Below are 19804 nucleotides of genomic sequence, written 5' to 3' on the forward strand. Positions count from 1 at the left end.
AAGTTGAGGTCAAAGTTAAGGTAAGGTAAAGTAGAATTAGATATGGTTAGTAAGTACGGCAAGTCAAACTAATTGAAGTCAAATTTAACGTAAGGTAAGGTAAGGTAAGGTAAGGTAAGGTAAGGTAAGGTAAGGCAAGGAAAGTAAAGCAAAATAAGTAAGGTAAAGGCAATATCAAATCATACCAGATCACATTAGTAGTTCATATTAGTAGGTAATCACTTCTACGATAATAATTTATCTAGCAATTAAAAACTATATACGAATACTGCAGAATTCACCAAGTACAAACAAATTTCAGTCTTCCACTTACAAGTTAGTTGTGTGATAGCTGGCTAACCATCTATCCTGCAGGTTTAGAAGCCAGCTCACATATAACAGCATTCATTAGGCGTTTAGTTGCTATTATCAAATAACCAAATGATTAAATATTAGGCCAACTATTCAACTCGAAGCTCTAAAACCCAAGAACACAACCACAACACTAGCCAGGTAAGGAGAGGTGTGAGGTCATTCGTCATCCACAATAATCATCTCGTCATTAATTAATCCTGTCGTACGTAACTATTAAACTTGAAACTAGAGTAAAAAAAAGTCAGCAACATTCACCACACAATGATAGCTGCCAGGCTGTCATTCACCAGGTATTTACTTCGCATAATTCATTAGTTTTGTAGAGTTATACGAGTATTTACTTTGAAACCAATGCCCAGAAACTATACATCAATATTCGCTAGGTAAGTATACAGGTGTTCGGTAATTATTCATCATTTGGAAATTAGTTCGCTTTACTACTATATAACCTGGAATCATATACAGTACCACGCACCAGATCAGTAAAGGTTTTAAGTTGTTATATGCCACTTGATGATTAGTACTGCAATAACTATGATCTATCAAACCGAAACTCAAACTGTAGATATTGACAACCACGAAAGTACATTAACGAGAAAGTACAGACGTTAGTTTATCGTTTATTACCTGAGAATTGGTTCACTTTATTAATTAGCCCTTTACTAGCTAAGTATTTAACCTGACATTTATCCCTTTCTTTTGACCAACCCTCCAGGACTTGCACGGTGACTGGCAACTAAGTGGGCCTTCATTTTAACTTTTTTTGTTGCCCTTGTCAGTTTTCCCCTCTTACATGAAAAAAAAAAAAACGATTCATCTAAAGACCAAAGAACATAAAGCAACATTCACTACGTATTACCTGGCAGTTACTTCACGTTTTTCATTACGTCTCAGCCCTCTAACTAACGATCATACCTGACTATTTAACACGATATCACAGCACCTACAAACATTCACCAGGTAAGGACAGGTGTGAGATCGAGGTAACGGGAGCCTCTTTCACATTACACCGGCATCCACGTCTTCCCGGGAAAAACTGATTGCTTATTACATCAAAATATCAAGGTCACGATAAAGGCGGTGAAAAATTGTCACAGAGAGTGGGCGCACAAGCGTGAAGCGGCAAAACCCACCTACGTATTGGGTTCATTTGGGCCACTACAATTACCGCGTCTGGTCCTGTCCTTGGAGAAAAAAGTACCTGCTGCATGTACGTTCACTGCCGCTGCTTCTTTGTCTCTCGCCGCTATAGCAATTACCAGATTCCGACCAGTGGGGGGTACTCCTATTATTCTCTCTCTCTCTCTCTCTCTCTCTCTCTCTCTCTCTCTCTCTCTCTCTCTCTCTGTGTGTGTGTGTGTGTGTGTGTGTGTGTGTGTGTGTGTGTGTGTGTGTGTGTGTGTGTGTGTGTGTGTGTGTGTGTGTGTGTGTGTGTGTGTGTGTGTGTGTGTGTGTGTGTGTGTGTGTGTCGTACAAATGGCAAAGAAAAAGCTGAATTTTTTGTTTTCATGATTGGAAAAATTCATCTTAATTAGGAATATTAAGTTATCTATTTATCTATCATCAATTTCTCTATTTACCTATTTTCTTGTGTATCTATTATCTTTTTTTTTCATCTATTTAATATTTTCAACATCGTATATAAATATCAAGTCTTTTACGATTCTTTCTACAATTCAAGTAATCGAGTATTCATTTCTATCTTACACAACTTTGAAGGACTTTCTTTTTATCAATAACGATCGCAAATGAAACGAATATCCTCTAAAGAAAATAAAGAGAGTGAAAAATAAGCATCAGTGGAATGGGAGGCGGGTCACTATACAAAATCTTCATTGTTTTCTGACTTTACAACTCAGTCTCCACTTCTGTTTTGTCATCACATCACTGTCTGCAATAAGATCAATTCTAACGTTCAGTCTTGTTAGGAGAGAGTTCATCAGGTACAACATTCTATCTAAACCTTATTGTGTCTTGATTTCTCTGACTTTTTGCTTCTCCATCGCCTTACCGCCAGAATTGAGATCACTACCGTTCTTTGTGGTGTAGTCTGAGCAAAATCTAGTTAACTTGGCCATGATGTGAAGTCAGCGATAAAATGAAGACTCCAAATATGTTTTATACTTCCTTATCATTACCTTTGTTCGTGTAGGATTCCGAACTATGAGACTCTAATCAGTGTATTGTTTTCTTTTTTTTCTCTCTCTCTAACCCAATTACCGAGTGGAATCAATGGGAAGACTAAAAGAACAGTTTGTTGGCTGCGTCACCAAGTAATCTCAAATTGACGTCATAACACAAAAATATATAAATAAATAAACAAGTTAATAAAATAAGAAATAAATAAACAAATGTATGGATAAATGCTAAGCTAAGGTGAAGTGAATATTAATAATGACTATAATAATATTAACAACGATATCAACAATAATGATAACAATAATAATACTAGTAATAATGATAATAACAATAATAATAATAATAATAATAATAATAATAATAATAATAATAATAATAATAATAACAACAACAACAATAACAATAATATAGAAATAAACAACAACAGAGAAATAACCACTCAAAGACATCCCTCTAAAAAACCTACCCGAGTTTCAGTTCCCCTTTCCACACTGACTTTACAAACTGGAGTAAAAAATAAATAAAATACAGATCACTGGACTGCACGCGGAAGTGGAGACGCTCGACTAATGTATGCGTAGCAGTGTGAAGGTCGCCACACGGGGCAAGCACGAACCTCTCCCAGGGAGTGGAGTAGAGTGGAACAGTGGGGTGAAACAGTGCGGAATGCGCCACACCACAATAAAAAAAAAAAAAAGGGCAAGGAAAAAAAAGACAAAAAAATCGCACCCATTCAATACACCTGCACTTTTATTACAGGTAAGAAAACGTGATTACGCTATTTTCATACTTGACCGTCTTTCAAATAGTCCTCGTGTGTGTGTGTGTGTGTGTGTGTGTGTGTGTGTGTGTGTGTGTGTGTGTGTGTGTGTGTGTGTGTGTGTGTGTGTGTGTGTGTGTGAGAGAGAGAGAGAGAGAGAGAGAGAGAGAGAGAGAGAGAGAGAGAGAGAGAGAGAGAGAGAGAGAGAGAGAGAGAGAGAGAGAGAGAGAGAGAGAGAGAGAGAGAGAGAAGACGCCAATAACACCTCCGCTTTCATTACAGGAAAAAGGAACATCGTTGTCTGACCATCTTGAAAATAGTCTGCAGGTGAAAGAACAAGTGGAGAGATCTAATAAAAGAGGAGAAAAGAAAACCAGGGCGAAAAGAGTCTGGGCGAGCTTCACATGTTTATATATCACAGGTAAAAGAACGTGATTGAGCTATTCTCATACCTGATCCCCTTCCAAGTAATCGTCTCTTGGGAGAGCTAGTGGAAAAGAAGAAATGAAAACAGCGTGAAAAGAAACAGCACCAATTACATCTTTATTTGCATCGCATATATGAGGTCATCATTGCACTCTTTTGACACCAGAACACATTGAAATAGAAAGAGGAAGAAAGATAACGAAGCAGAAGCGAATAGAAACAGTACCATAGTTTTCAGTTGTTTTTTTCTCTCTCTCTTATTATACAACGTCGAGACTTGAACACACTTAAAGCGTCATGTACGAGAAATAATGAGGATTACGGTAATAAACACTGATAGAGATAGTACCACAATTCGTAGGTTATGGCAACATCATTACAGTATCCTGATACCTGAACTCCCTCGTTATGGCCTTGAAGTGAGACAACTAGCGGAGACGAAGAAAGAAAGACAAAGAACAAAAGAGACTATTATACACCTGTGCTTATATCATAGTTATGAAGGCATCACTACATTATTCTAATACCTAAACAATGTATCTGCAGCAACCAAGTGAGAGAACTAATAAGAGAGAGAAGAAAAGGGCAGGAGAGAATGTGCGGAAAACCGTGTTAATGTGAGTGCTGGTTCGTTACAGCGACGACAAGTAAAGGAAGAAGAGGACTCTGCTAGGCGTGGCCTTTGAGTCCGATGCACAACACTACCCTAGACTCGAAGGGCGTGACGAAATGCCTCCCAGCACCCAGTGACACAGCTCCTCCCTCACCTCGCCGCCCACTCCTCCCATTTTGCCGCTTATTCAAGTCTTGCCAAACCTTTATTTGCTTTAAAACTCTGGTGGAGAATATATCACCAGAGATTAAGCTCATTAACAGCCCCATGAAGAAGAATATGTTTCTAAGAGATATAAATGAATAAAAACTTGCACGGGTTACAGTCTGAAGGCACCAAACACAGCAACTTTGCGCCTACTTATTTTCATTTCGTGGTCGGTGTTGCTAAATTCAAATAAAAACACATGTCTCACCAGTGACCTTGAAAGTCACCGCGCTGCGTCAGGCTTGCCTAAGAAGTGGCTCCCCACAGGACGGGTCATCAAGTACACAAGCAAGCACCTCTCCCTCTTCCTCCTTCCCTCCCTCTCTCTCTCTCTCTCTCTCTCTCTCTCTCTCTCTCTCTCTCTCTCTCTCTCTGCACTGTCTCTGGAACCCTCTCCCAAACACATCCTGCACCTTCACGTCCTCGCAGCTCTGACTGTAAGAAGAGACCGCCAGTTCTTCCAACAAAGGATCTCTGACCGCAGGAAATGGCCTTAGCTCCATCCACAAAGGTCAGACAGCTGGCACACCTGGCGACAACCACCACAAGCAGCGTTTTTCATGAGATTTCCTGCACTTTTATCAGGATATGCAACGCGACACTGCAAGATAGACATAACAAATAACCAGGAGCTGGGTGACTCATCATTACACTATTCCTCACTAGTTGAGTACATTGTTTTACTACACAAAGGAACATAAAAGAAGTAACAAGTCTCCATGACGGTCTTTACAAAGCGATGGATTACACTAGCTTATCTAAAGTAATGGCCATAAGATAGTAAAAGCAAGGAGGCTTACTTATTGCATTCTATACACACCCATACTTGAAAGACTGTATCTCTAAACACCCACCACAATAAAAACTCAAATGTAGAAGAAGTCTTGAGTGAATATCCGGGAAAATTAATCGAAACTCATTGTTCTTATAGACAGAAAGAAAAAAAAAGTATTCGTACCCAAACCTACACGTTCCCCTCACAGGCAAACAATCCTCCATAATAAACAAGACAATGACTGGTTGATTACATACATTTGCTTCCATAATTGCAGGGTCACATGGCGCTCGTGTCGTAAAACAATAACTATCAAATACCGAGAAGGAATCCTCTAAGGCCAGCTATACTCCATCAAAAAAGCAGCAAAAACAACTCTCCATAACATGTTAGTGAAAGTGGGCGGGAAACATATGAAAATCTTGAAGTTGGCTCTTTTATTACTTTAGTCGTATTTCGGTAAACGTTCAGAACAGTACAGCAATAAAGTTTGCATACACGGATATGAAAAAAAGACAGAATGAATTAGATAAACATAATATTTTCCATGCTGAAGGAATATTGTCTATGCTTTGTTATAAAAATGTGTCTGAAGAAGCTGTAAGGCATTATAGAAAAAAAAATGCCCAATAGTGAGAAACGTAAAGGTGTTGTCTAGTTAATTTCTGTATTTTCCTTATACTACAGGAATACTTAACACGCTTTAGTTTGAGAGTAAGTGTGTGGGAAGTTGTACGGGATTAAAGGAATGTCTAGCAGGGAGAAGGTCAAAGGTGCTGTGTGGATTCGAGTCACGGAAGCTGCCACTGTGTTTGGTATTTCCACACGCCGCCCACCTGGTCTGCGCGTCGCCAGTCACGAGCTGCACCTCCACCACCATTAACTCCTTCAGTACTGGGACGATTTTTTACCATGAGTTTTGTGTGCGATTAGACGATTTTATCAACATTACGAAGGATCTATGGAGGTCAGGAAATTAATGGCTACATTCTTCGCTATTCTAATTTCTACATATGTTTCTGAATCTGTATAAAATCACCAAATAGTGAAAGAAATATGAAAATGCGTCCTGGTACTGAATGAGCCAACTCCATATTCTGAAACACTTCTACATACACTACACCCAGATTACTTCCAAAAGCCTCTAGTTGAAGTTACACAGTTTTTCAATAGTTTACGGTTCTATTGACTGATAAGGAAGGTTTATGCATTATGAACAGAAGAAACATTGTTGAAAACCAGGCTAATCATCTCTGTAGCCTTTAAAAATAGTCGTGATAGGAGAATAAAATGTTTCAGATTAGGGGACTTACATAGACTCCACATGTGACTACTTATGTGGATTCCAGTGTTTAAGACCACTCAGTTTCGCCTCTTTCATTTATCTTCAATCGCTCCTACCTGGCGGATGGGAGGCACTGAATAAAGATTAGACTATGTATACTTTCTACTAACGAGACTGATTTTTCTCTCTCTCTCTCTTTCTCTCTCTCTCTCTCTCTCTCTCTCTCTCTCTCTCTCTCTCTCTCTCTCTCTCTCTCTCTCTCTATGGGGTGACATTTAGTAGGTGCTGTCTGTCTCCAACCTTCTCTCTAAGTCTGTCTGTCTGCCTCTCTGTCTCTCTCTCTCTCTCTCTCTCTCTCTCTCTCTCTCTCTCTCTCTCTGCTTATCAAGTTCTACGGACAACTACAACTACAATCAAAATCCAAAAGTATTTATCTATTTACCACTCAATCTATCTATCCACTATCTATGTATCTATCTATCTTATCTATTCACCCATTCACCCATTCATAGTCCATGGCGATCATTGACCCCAAAAAAACAATTATCACTATACTCTATCCACACATGGCCATAAATCTATTTTGAACATTGCAGTCATAAAAATTCCATGTTTGCCTACGCCCACTGCTCCTCCTCCTCCGCCACCTCCTGCTCTTCTTCCTCCTCCTCCTCCTCCTCCTCTCCTACCGCTCTTCCTCATTTTCCTTTATTGTCTTAATTCCTACTTAGAATTCAATCACCCGAATATTTGCTAATTCCAAGAAATTTTAATAAAGCTAAAATCAAGAGCATATTCTTCTTTTCCATCTCTTCTTCCTCCTCCTCCTCTTCTCATCTTCCTTTTCCTCCTTTATTTTACTTCCTCATTTAGTCTCTCATCGCCCGAAAATATATGCTAATCCTAATGAAGCTTAAAACGAAGCGTACATCAAGGGACATCACATTCCCGCCACTATTATCATTACCACACCAGTTATCTATAAGCAACGCCTGTCAGAGAGCGCGTAACTAAGCTCCCGGTGAATGACAGGGAGTAGAGGCGCCCTATTCCTTTCCCGTCCTGTATATCGCATTGTCTTTGTCAATCTTGCTCCCTTGACATGCAGCCTTAGGTCCGCGTCCATGTCTGTCCCCTGCCTGCTGTCCTGTTGTGTTAGAGAAAAGGGTATCTGATCGTAAGTCTAGCCTGTGTATTGGTTTTTCATATGGTGTTTGTATTGGTGCTGTTAGACAATAGTAATATGGAACACGTATATGTCTAGTTTATATTGATGTAAAGCAATAGTGACATCGTAAAGGTCTAGATCGCTTCTTATACTTTGGCTGAGTCCTATAACGATTCTTCACATTCACTTGCAAAAAAATATGAAAGCTCGACGAACCATCTACCGTGTCCATGTGGAAAGTTCAAAGCGTTTACCAAATCATGACCAGATGGCTTATGCATTTTTTGTTTTCGCACTGAAATCGCAAACCCCAGCAACAATCTCTCTCTCTCTCTCTCTAATCCGCTGGAGAGTTGAAGGCCACGCGCCTGGCCCGCCATCCAGCCTGAACCAGCACCGACCCAAGGTTACGTAAGACCAACCTAACATCACCCCGCCCGCCCCTCCCCCTCCCACCTTATCGTAGCCCGCTTAGCCTCAGGATTAATAGCAGGGTGACGGTACACAAGTGGATCTCCCCCACCACAAGCCACCGCCACCTCCAAGTTTTTTTTTTTTTTTTTATGCAAGAGGGAAGACTGCCAAGGGCAACAAAATATTAGAAAAAAAAAAGGTCCACTGGAACTGCAGTTTCCCCAAAAGAACTGAAAGAGTCAACCAAAAGCCAGGGACAATTGTCTTGACACCTCCCTCTTAAAAAAAATTTCAAATCTTAGGAACATGGAAATATAGAAGCAGGCAGGGAGTTCCAGAGTTAAATGTGGTGTACTAAACTTATGCATCACGTACTTGATATATTTCTTTTCTTAATCTTTGGCTTAATTTCTCATATTTTTTTTTATATTCACCTTTTGCTTCGTTTTTTTTAGTCCATGTTTTTTTTTATTCTCTTTATTTCATACTTTTGTTGTACTTTCCCGAACTCTCTCTCTCTCTCTCTCTCTCTCTCTCTCTCTCTCTCTCTCTCTCTCTCTCTCTCTCTAGTTCACGTCAATCGCATGTCCCGTTCCTGTTCCAAGTGACAGACACTTAGAAACAAAGGGTGAGCAAATGAACCACTTGTTGACCTGCGCGCGGCGGCCACCACTCTGCTCACCGGGACACCACTCCTTTACATGGTGCAATTAATGGGGCAGATGGCCATCGTGAAGGTAACGGCGTGTGAAAAGGGCGTAATGAACCTGGTGTCTACGTAGATTATATTCAAGGTGAAGCCAACTCCTATATGAAGATACTATGAATATGAATCACCTAGCATGCATAACAGTCTTAAATTCATATATATGAATAATACTTAGTTCTTTTTGTTTTTCTTTCCTTCTTCTTTTCTCCTTCTCATTCTCCTTATCATTATTATTATTATTCTTTCCTTTTTCCATATAAAATTATCAATACCTCAATAACTCGCTGTCCATTGAAAAGATAGTTCTCTGTACGTATCTCACCTTAAACATTTTACTATATCTGATCATTACTACACGCTACCTGATATTCGGTACCGTTTTTAATTCCTCCATACCCCGATCACCTAAACCTTATATTAGTATACGATTCCCTTTACTCTATTCACGTACGTTCAGATTCAACTAAACTACACCATGATTACTTCTACCCGCTATTACTACACGATTCCATACACTCTATTGTCACAAGTTTGAATATAACACGGCCACACAACAATTACTTATGCCTGATATTACTACACGGTTCTTTATACTACATCAGGCAGGTTTAAATACAGCTTGGTCAGTATACACACTCCGCCTCACACCAGATACCAAGCCAGTGCGAGCAGGTGGCTGCGTGGGAGCGAGGCAGATGTAGCATGGAGCAGCAGGTAGCGGGCAGCAAACAAATTGTCTATTGCAGTTAAAAAAAAAAAGGGAAGAAAAAGTGCGTCTCAAGGTCACTACGCAGAGGCTACAGGAGAAAAAAAATCGTACGCACGTGTTTGTTGATGCTTATCTAAAGAAGATGTATACTCCTTGTGTATGAGGCTGATCAAGTGGTCTTTGTAGGAATGTTTTGTAGGAGTGTCAGGTGTCGCAAAGCTAGGTGTGTTTGCTCATTGTATGTCTCTCCATCTGTACCGTAACTGAGTGATAGACTGATTGACTGACTGACTGACTGACTGACTGATTAGAAACTGGTACTTAGGTGGGCTTTTTTTTCCTAATAATTGTGTTGCCCTTGGCTCTTGCACAAAAAAAAAAGCTATTTGACTGACTGATTGTCTAACTGACTGACTGACTGACTGACTGACTGATTATACTCACTGACAGATGAATAACTTAAATTTCTGTACACGAGTTCATAAGGCAACAACACTGAACTGACTGCAAGAACACTTATATTCATCCATTCCTCACACAACTCTAATGCTAACTACTAACCGACATCTTCCCTTACTATCCTCCACACAGAACTCCGACACTCACATATCCACTCACTGCCAACAGACATCCTCACTCACTCCCCTTCAATACTCACTTCTCTCACTCACTGTCAACGACTCCCCGCTAACTACTACAGCAACAAACCTCTTCACACGTTCCTAACTGTGCTTATAACAACTTCCTGTGCAAGCTATCATTAACTTAATCTTATGTCTCATTGTTTAACTGCTATTTTTCTGTTCACTAACGACTAAATTTAAAGCATAAAATCTATCGATGATGTACCATTATTTTTTTCATCTAATTAACCAGACAATTGCAGGAAATAATGTGGTGCGGCATTTATAATATAGACTGGGTGAGGTTTTACTCCTGTCAGTCTTACTATATCACGGGAAAAGGTTGTCTTTTGGTATTTATTACAGTATTCTCGGTAAAGTTTCCTTTGTTCCTCATTAAAGAAATCAAAAGATCACTTCTCTTCCCGGTATTTGCTGCAATACACTAAGGTTTTTCTTTTCATATAACAAAAAGATAAAAGAAATGTTATGTTTAGGCAATATTGTAATGTGGCAAATACAAGTAGCATCTTTTACAGCATTCTGACAAGTATTTTTTCGTATCTAAAATATGACACGTAATTCTCCTTTCAGGTTTGCTAAAATATATTACGTGAATATTCAATATTTTCATCAAACAAAAACACAGGATATTTTAACATCTGGAATCTATTATAAAACAGTGAATACTGGAAACACATCTTTTCTCTTTATTTCTACCTATATAAATAACGACATCAAACAACATCAAGATAGATGTTATCCTTTAAGATCTATCAAAATGCAACAAGCACCGTAATCATCTCTCCTTCTTTCTTTAATATATCTAAAACGCAACAACCCTTAACCTTTCTTTACTAACTGCCACAATAAAGAGAATAACATGGTGTACTGACTCATCTCACTAAATCTCAAGACGAGTTACCGCTCGGCATGTTATCCCCGCACTCACTCCACCTAGGCGTGGCTCAGGGAGAGGGTCACGTCATTTGGCAAGAGGCGTGGCTCAATTAGAGGAGGTGTTATCTGGGGACAGTTAGGAGGTTCAAGGCTCATGGTTCACTTACCCTGATTGCATTCTGAACACATCCACTCAATGCCGCCCCCCACGTTCTGTCGGTGTGTGTGTGTGTGTGTGTGTGTGTGTGTGTGTGTGTGTGTGTGTGTGTGTGTGTGTGTGTGTGTGTGTGTGTGTGTGTGTGTGTGTGTGTGTGTGTGTGTGTGTGTGTGTGTGTGTGTTTCTCCACTCAACTGTTGCGAACAAAAAAAATAAATAAAACGTTGATAAAACTATTTAGAATGACTTGAATTAAATAAAGATATTGATCAAACTTTATTTAGAATGACCTGAATAACCGTTCCCAGTAGCAGCTCTCTGACAAGACTAATGAGACAGAATGTGCAATATTATGATGAAGTTAACAAACAAACACACACTTGCTGCCTTGGAGTGTGCGGCTTACAAGATATTAATATTTGTATTCATTTCCTAAATTGATATTTCTTTATTCTGTTCCAGAACCCATCTCTTTCGCGGTTCTATTCACATACAGCAAACAATTAACATATCTCTTCCTGTGTTCAGAGCGACACGTTTGGCCATCAAGAACGTAAAGTTAAAAGTTAACAGTTTCTCGTGAGAACAGCAGGTTGTGACTAACGACGGTAAATAAGCGTGACATAACGTTTGGATAGTAAAATAACACTCTCTGATGGCTACTTTTTAAACCTTTTCAGTGTGACGGTAGTGCCGTCATCAGCACTTTACTCTTAAGTGGATATCATTAGTGATTCGGCTTTTATCTTATCAACAGATGTTCACGTGTCCCATGCATCGCAAGTGCGAGCACATCTCGGGCACGTCGTTTTGAGGACACAGGTCCAATCCCGAATGCAAAAATGACACAATCGTGATAACCTCGAAACACACCTTAACCACGCTTTGAGCACAGTGGCCGCAGGTGACATCCTTAGAAACGACGAAGTATTAATCTACAATTGTTGCTCTACTTACAAGGCTTCCTCGGGTTAGGCGTTCCGTGAGCAGCACAACACTGTTACCACGCGCCTGAAAAAATGAAAGAATGCGTGTAAATCATATGGAGGATACCGGCACTGACAAACAGACAGACAGACAGACTAGTAAATGAAAGCGAAAAGACAAATATAAAGAAAATAGGTTCAAAATCAGAAAGTTAGAAAGACACACGGACACAGTGACTCACTTATAAAAAAAATATGATGAATATAGGAAAAAAATGGATAAGAGGAAATGAATATAGGAAAAAAATGGATAAGAGGTAAAAGACGTAAAAGATAAAATCACAAGGAGCAATAGATTACAAGGACATTACGCTCATCAGGGGGTGAAAATAAACAAGGAATTTCCTACCCTTGATCTCAGGAAAACGTGTTACTTCTGTCTGAATGAGGAGTTCAAATACACACACACACACACACACACACACACACACACACACACACACACACACACACACACACACACACACACACACAAACACAAACACACACACACACACACACACACACACACACACACACACACACACACACACACACACACACACACACACACACACACACACACACACACATCACTATTTAAACTTATTACTAAGTTTTTTCTCTCGATGCTTCCTCAGCCCCGAAATTTATTGCTGAACATTTTCCCTTTACAGTTTCTCCACCTCCTTCTTCCCCTCCTCCTCCTCCTCCTCCTCCTCCTCCTCCTCCTCCTCCTCCTCCTCCTCCTCCTCCTGTTGCCACTCTTCACCCCCGCTACCCATTGACTCATCGCGGGGAAACACAGCTTCCTTCTCGTGAACATTTTGTCCCAAATGTTAACTTAATAGCCTTGAAAATACCAGGCTCAGGTTCTCTCTCTCTCTCTCTCTCTCTCTCTCTCTCTCTCTCTCTCTCATCCATTTATCTCTTCTATTTGTATTTATCATCAGTCTATCCATCTGTTTGTCTAAATCAGGGGTTCTTAACCTGGGGTACGCGTACCCCAGGGGTACTTGAGAGGAATTTTGGGGGTACGTGGCAGGTTTCTCAAAATACTTCAGCTTTGAATAACTGCAAATTTGTTTATAGTATACAATGTAGCCTACATGTGCTAGGCTGGATGTGTCCTTCACTAGAACCAGGACACGTTAACAACGTTAACAAGGAAACTCTTGGAGTTATATCACTTGAGAGGAAGCTCTCTTGGATTACAGTTGCCACACAACCTTGCAAACCTATAATATTTGTTCCGATTTATTATTCTATGTTATTCACACACACACAGTGACTTATTTATCACTATCACTAGTTACAAGTTGCAACTAGCTGGAAGCAACACTAGTTCACTGCCATAATGATCGAAAATTGTCTGATATAGTTCCTTTTTGGTAAATGTATTGCATGTTAGTGACATATAGTGTCTCCCTGTGAGGTACCAGTTCCTATCGACACTACCTCATAGAAACATACTAATATTATTTAAAAATTTGTCTGCTCCACATATATAACACAAATGCATTTATTCTTACCCTTCCTGACGCTGCATTGTGGGAAAGGGTAAGTGATCAATACTGAAAGACTTCGAGGGGTACATAAGATTAAAAAGGTTGAGAACCTCTGGTCTAAATGGTAGTAGTAGTGCAGTGTTACACAAAATGGTAGAAACATGTAGTAGTAGTAGTAGTAGTAGTAGTAGTAGTAGTAGTAGTAGTAGTAGTAGTAGTAGTAGTAGTAGTAGTAGTAGTAGTAGTAGTAGTAGTAGTAGTAGTAGTAGTAGTAGTAGTAGTAGTAGTAGTAGTAGTAGTAGTAAGAAATGCCAATTGCAAAAGTAATCCACAAAGGCGAGTTAGTTTTTTTTTTTTTTCTTCCTTCACTGCAACAATAGACAAGTTATTTTTCTTCCTTGCTGATATACTGACAAAGACTGCAAATAAACTGAAAATAAAAACATAAAAACACAATCGACACACTTTGATATCTTAAAACACACACACACAAAAAAAAAAAAAAAAACTATAATCTGGTGTTGACTGGTATCGATGCTCAACCTTCGCTCGAAAAGTAATGTAAATTATAGCAGGTGTGCTTTGCTTCTACAGGTGTGCCAGCCCTACCTCCCTCTCCACACAGCTGCACCATGAACATCCTGGTGGGGGTGTGTGGAGCAGTGCTGTCTGGGATGTGAAGGTCTGCAGTGACACCAGGATTTCTGCCATCAACAGACTACTGACGAAGGAAAGCGAATCAAAGCACTGACGATTTTTTTCTGTTTCCCTCTTTATGTCCACATCCCTAGCCTATCAAAGCTAAGGAAGTTTCTGCATTTGGAAGCGGTTACCCCGAGTTAATGCCTTCCCTAACAACAGACTGTGGCCAGGATTCGGACATTACAGCAATGACGAAACGCAAAAGTATAAATCTACCATTGCGATGCGATTTCTTCTAACCATACTCAGTGTCATTCGTTGTGACTCAAACTTTAGTGAATCAATTGTAAAGAAACAATTGAAAACTGAACTGTACTCTAGGGATTGGCTACATGAATCTATTAATTATACGATTTCTTCTTACCAAATTAGTTTGATTCATTCCGACTCAAAAGATTTAATCAATCATATATAAAAGACCTTAAAAATCGGAGACTATTGATATTTCTTTCGAAACGATAAGATTATGAAAATAACTGTTTCGATAAAAGTGAAAAAGTGCGGTGTTTTAATAGACTCCAGTGGGCAGTGTCTTCACTTCCAGAGATCTTGAGTGTCCTGTAACTTAAAGTGATAGCAATGGATCCAGACAAAGGACCAGACACAGAAAAGAAGGTAAGGATAACTTTGCGTTGTTGTCTGTTTAATATTACCCGTGGTGACATTAATGCTAGCGGATACTCCTTACAATTCCTACAGCTATTATCATTACTTAAACTCCCCACGTTGTTTCTCCTCCCTCCATAGCAACATTAGTTCGATTCATTATTTTCCAGGACTTCCATACCAAACACCTATTTCCCTCATTATTTAATATCTTAACGTGCTGCTAAATACATTTCCTTCAATTGTTGTACTGCTGCGGGCCACACTGTTTCTCGCATCGGTTATGTAAATGCAGCATATTCAGTATTCACGTCAACACCCAAATATATAGTTGCCACAGGTATTGTTGTGACAGTCTAGACGTTTTCATATCTATGAATCGAGCAAAGATTAATGAATAGACTAATGATGGGTTTTATACTGACCAAATGCGAATACTGGGAATGAGATAAATTAAGGCATTTGCCGGACACTTTTCTTCACATTTTGCCATCATTCCTTCATGCATAGGTACGTAACACAGTTCAATCAAACCAATCGATACTAGCAACTATACTCACCATCAAGAATATAAACGCATTTACACGGAACCTCTCCTCCTCTATATGAATAAACCATTTATGAGCTGTTTTCTCTCATAAAAGTAACACCAAAAGGAGAAACATCAGCTTACAGCCTCAAGATTAGGTGAAAAAGAATAATTTGCCACTATCACTCCTCGTAATCTATCTTTTTATCTATTCATTAGTCACTACTGGGAGAATACTAAAAGCGATTATGAAATTCCGTGCCCTCACTGAAAAAAGCAATACGAATATATAAGAAAATAAGAACAAAAGAAAACAAGGGAAGCTGCAAGAAGCCTATACGTGCCAATCCCTGTACAAAACAAACCTAGATGTGTCTAATCTCCATCAAAGGTTCCCCAATAATTCACCATTAATAATCTGACTTTGGGTTTGTTCCATTCATCTACCACTTTTTTTCATCTAACTGTCAAGCTTGAACCGATTACTATTGACCTATTCTGGTGTTAGGAAGATTTCGTATTAGTTGGAAAGGCATGACACTCTCCAAGGCGGCGATAAGGAGGTGAACAGAATAAGTAGGGCTGACGTAAAGGAAATCATTTCATTGCAGCCGCCGTCCTCGTTATCAATTACTAGAGCGGGGCTAACACACTCACTCTTGACCGGCTCCTGTTAAACAACGGAAATGTTGATAACGAGGATGATTATGAAAGGAACATTCCTCTCTTTTATTTGTGTCTACTCCCTTACTAATAGAACTAAAGGTGACATGATATACACTCATGCGGAAGTCGTTAATTAATGCAGGTAAAAATTTCTTGGAAGTAAAAACATTTATAGAACCTTACATTTCAATTCTAGCTTTCATTTTCAACTGCATCTGATCATATTTCAAAGGGTACGTAGATCATTAGTAGGATCTTCATGAGTGTCTTTCTTCCCACTTCACTGATAAACTGGTAAACTCCTCCTACTCATACACCACCATTTACTCCTTCTCCTCTATCTGAGAAGTCTTCCCTCCACTGTAATTGTTATGTGGAGGAAATTAAAAAAAGAGTAATTATTTTCCTATATGATTTCAAAGCAAGAATAATTCAGTTTTTCTAAATACCTTCTCAATCTTAAGTATAAAAGACACAAGGCAACTATGAGCAGAATATTTGATAAGCCGTAAAAAAAATCTATGAAAACCTTAGCAATTTCCACCAGAACTAGTAAAAATTAGACAAAATGAATAATAATGACCTCAGCTATAAAACAAGATGCAGCAAATAAAACAGGTATAAAAGACACTGAAATAGCATACTTTCCTACTAAAATGTGAAGAAGCCATCAGGTGTCGAAAATGATGTGCAGAATGAAACCCAAGTGAGAGAAGGCCTAATAACACGAAGTTTACAAGTACATCATTAAAAGATAAGATTGCATATCCATTCAACCTTCGTTTGTTTTCTCAGCTTACGATCAGAAGTAGTATGAGTAGCAAGAGGAGGAGGAGGAGGAGGAGGAGGAGGAGGAGGAGAGGAGGACGAGGAGGACGAGGAGGAGGACGAGGAGGACGAGGAGGAGGACGAGGAGGAGGAGGAGGAGGAGGAGGAGGAGGAGGAGGATATGGAGGAGGAGGAGGAGGAGGAGGAAGATATGGAGGAGGAGGAGGAGGAGGAGGAGGAGGAGGAGGAGGAGGAGGAGGAGGAGGAGGAGGAGGAGGAGGAGGAGGAGGAGGAGGAGGAGGAGAAGGAGGAGGAGGAGGATATGGAGGAGGAGGAGGAGGAGGAAGAGGAAGATAAAAAAGAGAAAAGGACAAAAGAAGAGGAAGGAAAGAAATTGAGGAGAGAAAGGAAGGAAAAAGTTACGAAGAAAGAGAAAGGAAATAAATGAAGGAGAAAGAGGAGTTAAATAAATTAAAGAGAAAAATAAGCCAAGATATGAACAAAGGATGATGACGACGAAAAAAAGTAAGACGAGGAAAACAAAAAGACAAATAAGAATTTTAAAAAATGAGAAAAAGTCAGAAAAGAGCAAAGGATGATGGAGACAAAGAGGAGGACGAGGAGAACAAAGAGACACAAAATGGGAGAAAAGAAGTCGAAGAAAGAGTAAACGAAACTAAGGAAGAAAAGAAAAGGATAAATCTAGGAACAAAATAAAGAGAAGGATGAGGAAAATTAAGTGATCGAGGAAGAGGAAAACATGAAGGAAGAGGAAGAGGAAGAAGAAGAAGAAGAGGAGGAGGAGGAGGCACTAGTGGTGACAGTGTTGGCAGTGGTCACAGGAGGAAAAGAAGACAAGGGGATATCATATTATTGTTTGTGGTAACCTTTGCCTCCCCACAAGCCTCTCACATCTCTGTCTGGCTACCCTTAACTCTTCCCCCCACCCCCATCTCTCTCTCTCTCTCTCTCTCTCTCTCTCTCTCTCTCTCTCTCTCTCTCTCTCTCTCTCTCTCTCTCTGTTATTGCAAAACAACAAACAATCATATATATATATATATATATATATATATATATATATATATATATATATATATATATATATATATATATATATAGAGAGAGAGAGAGAGAGAGAGAGAGAGAGAGAGAGAGAGAGAGAGAGAGAGAGAGAGAGAGAGAGAGAGAGAGAGAGAGAGAGAGAGAGCGCCTTGACGGGGGGAAGGTGATACGGCCCAAAACTTCGACTCCTCCTTCGATACAAACCCACATAGCTGCGGCGGAATGTTACATAAGCGTGACCACTGCCTCACTGACGCAGGAAATTTAGCGTATTCTACCGCGAGCTGCTAACTTAACCTAACCTAACTAAAACCTACCCACTCCAAATCAAACATATCCTTAACTTGGCCAAACTTAACCTTACCAGATCTTACCTAACCTCGAAAGTTCTTATCTGAAATATCTTCCACTCGATAAAACTTAGAATAACCTAATCAAACTGAGCTTATAAAATGTTAATATAATCCTATCCTTACCATACCAAACCTAACTGGAGCTACTCAAACCTTACTTAATTTAACCTGGCCTAAGCTAACAGACCCATAGAATTTACCGTAAATAACATAATAACAAAAATAATGATAATAATGATGATGATGATGATGATACAAATACACAAGGACACGAAAAAACCTTCAGTGAAAAAGGAAAGAAAACAAAAAAAAGGAAAATATTTTTCTTTAGAACAACAAGAACCTTCACAACGACAATCACAACCACCCAATTAACCAAACCACGTCAAAAACAACAAAAATAAGCCAAAATACACAACAGGGAGTTGAAAAAAGAGACTTCTTAATAATCAACCCTTCATTAATTTTGCAGTGACACAACTGATACACTACTTCCATATTCGAGTCATGGCGTTATAAAGGTGGAGAGGCAGGCGCCGTAACACCTGCAGTCACGAGGCGGCAGACTGTGTTGTGTGTTTATGTGTGTCTTTGGCTCGCGTGCTGAGTAGTGAATCCTGTCACCGGAGCCCCAGCGTGAGGAGGGACTGGCGCATGAAAGAAACACACTCACTTTTCTTTGTAACGGTGGTGGTAGTGGTGATGGGACTGTGGTGGTAGTGGTTTGCATGTTATGGCGACACACTGTGGACACTGTGGAAAGCAGTTATGGACACACAATGTAGTTTGGTGCCCGTGGCCACGCTGATGCACCACCACTTAACTGTGGGATTTTCACGGGAATTACGGGCTTAGAGGAAGTATTTTGGGTAGGTTACCTCTATATTAAATGTTCACCAGTTAGTGAACCATTAACATGAGAGGGAGGCGGTGGCGTAGTGGATAAGATGGTGAGCGTGGGATTGGGCAGACGTCCACGCGTAGGTTCAAATCCCACCACGCACAGCCTTAAAACACTGCCATTTGTCGAGTGATTTAAAGTTACCTACATGTCACCATGATACCCAGATTCTAGGTGGTTACACCCAAGATGAACTTGAATAGTTATATGGACCCTAATATGGGTACCACTATAAATAAAATTGCCTGCGCCACTAATGGGCGGAAGCTGAACAGCGCTTCCTACACCTTCTTCAAGTGAGCCTACAGGCGCTATAAGCTTCAACGTAAAAAAAAAAAAAAAAAAAAAAAAAAGCTCTTCCTACTCTCAGACCATGACCAAGATTCAACCCGTGCGCTTGAGGACCCACACTGCCCCCAAAGCGCCCGTGGTTCCACCACACCGCGGCAACACACATATGCGTACATAGACACATACACAAAAATTCTAATTATATGCATTTTTT

At 39.8% G+C, this 19804-nt stretch overlaps 1 long non-coding RNA gene across 1 annotated transcript in view; it reads right to left on the reverse strand.

Annotated features, from left to right (window-relative positions):
• LOC123499372 overlaps positions 1 to 19804 on the reverse strand; it is a 210198-nt gene that overhangs the window by 169874 nt on the left and 20520 nt on the right. Inside the window, exon 2 of the long non-coding RNA XR_006672964.1 lies at positions 12197 to 12250. This is a non-coding gene — a long non-coding RNA (uncharacterized LOC123499372). The remainder of the gene's footprint in view (positions 1 to 12196; positions 12251 to 19804) is intronic.

The sequence above is a fragment of the Portunus trituberculatus genome, chromosome 49 (assembly GCF_017591435.1).
Source record: "Portunus trituberculatus isolate SZX2019 chromosome 49, ASM1759143v1, whole genome shotgun sequence".
NCBI lineage: Eukaryota > Metazoa > Arthropoda > Malacostraca > Decapoda > Portunidae > Portunus > Portunus trituberculatus.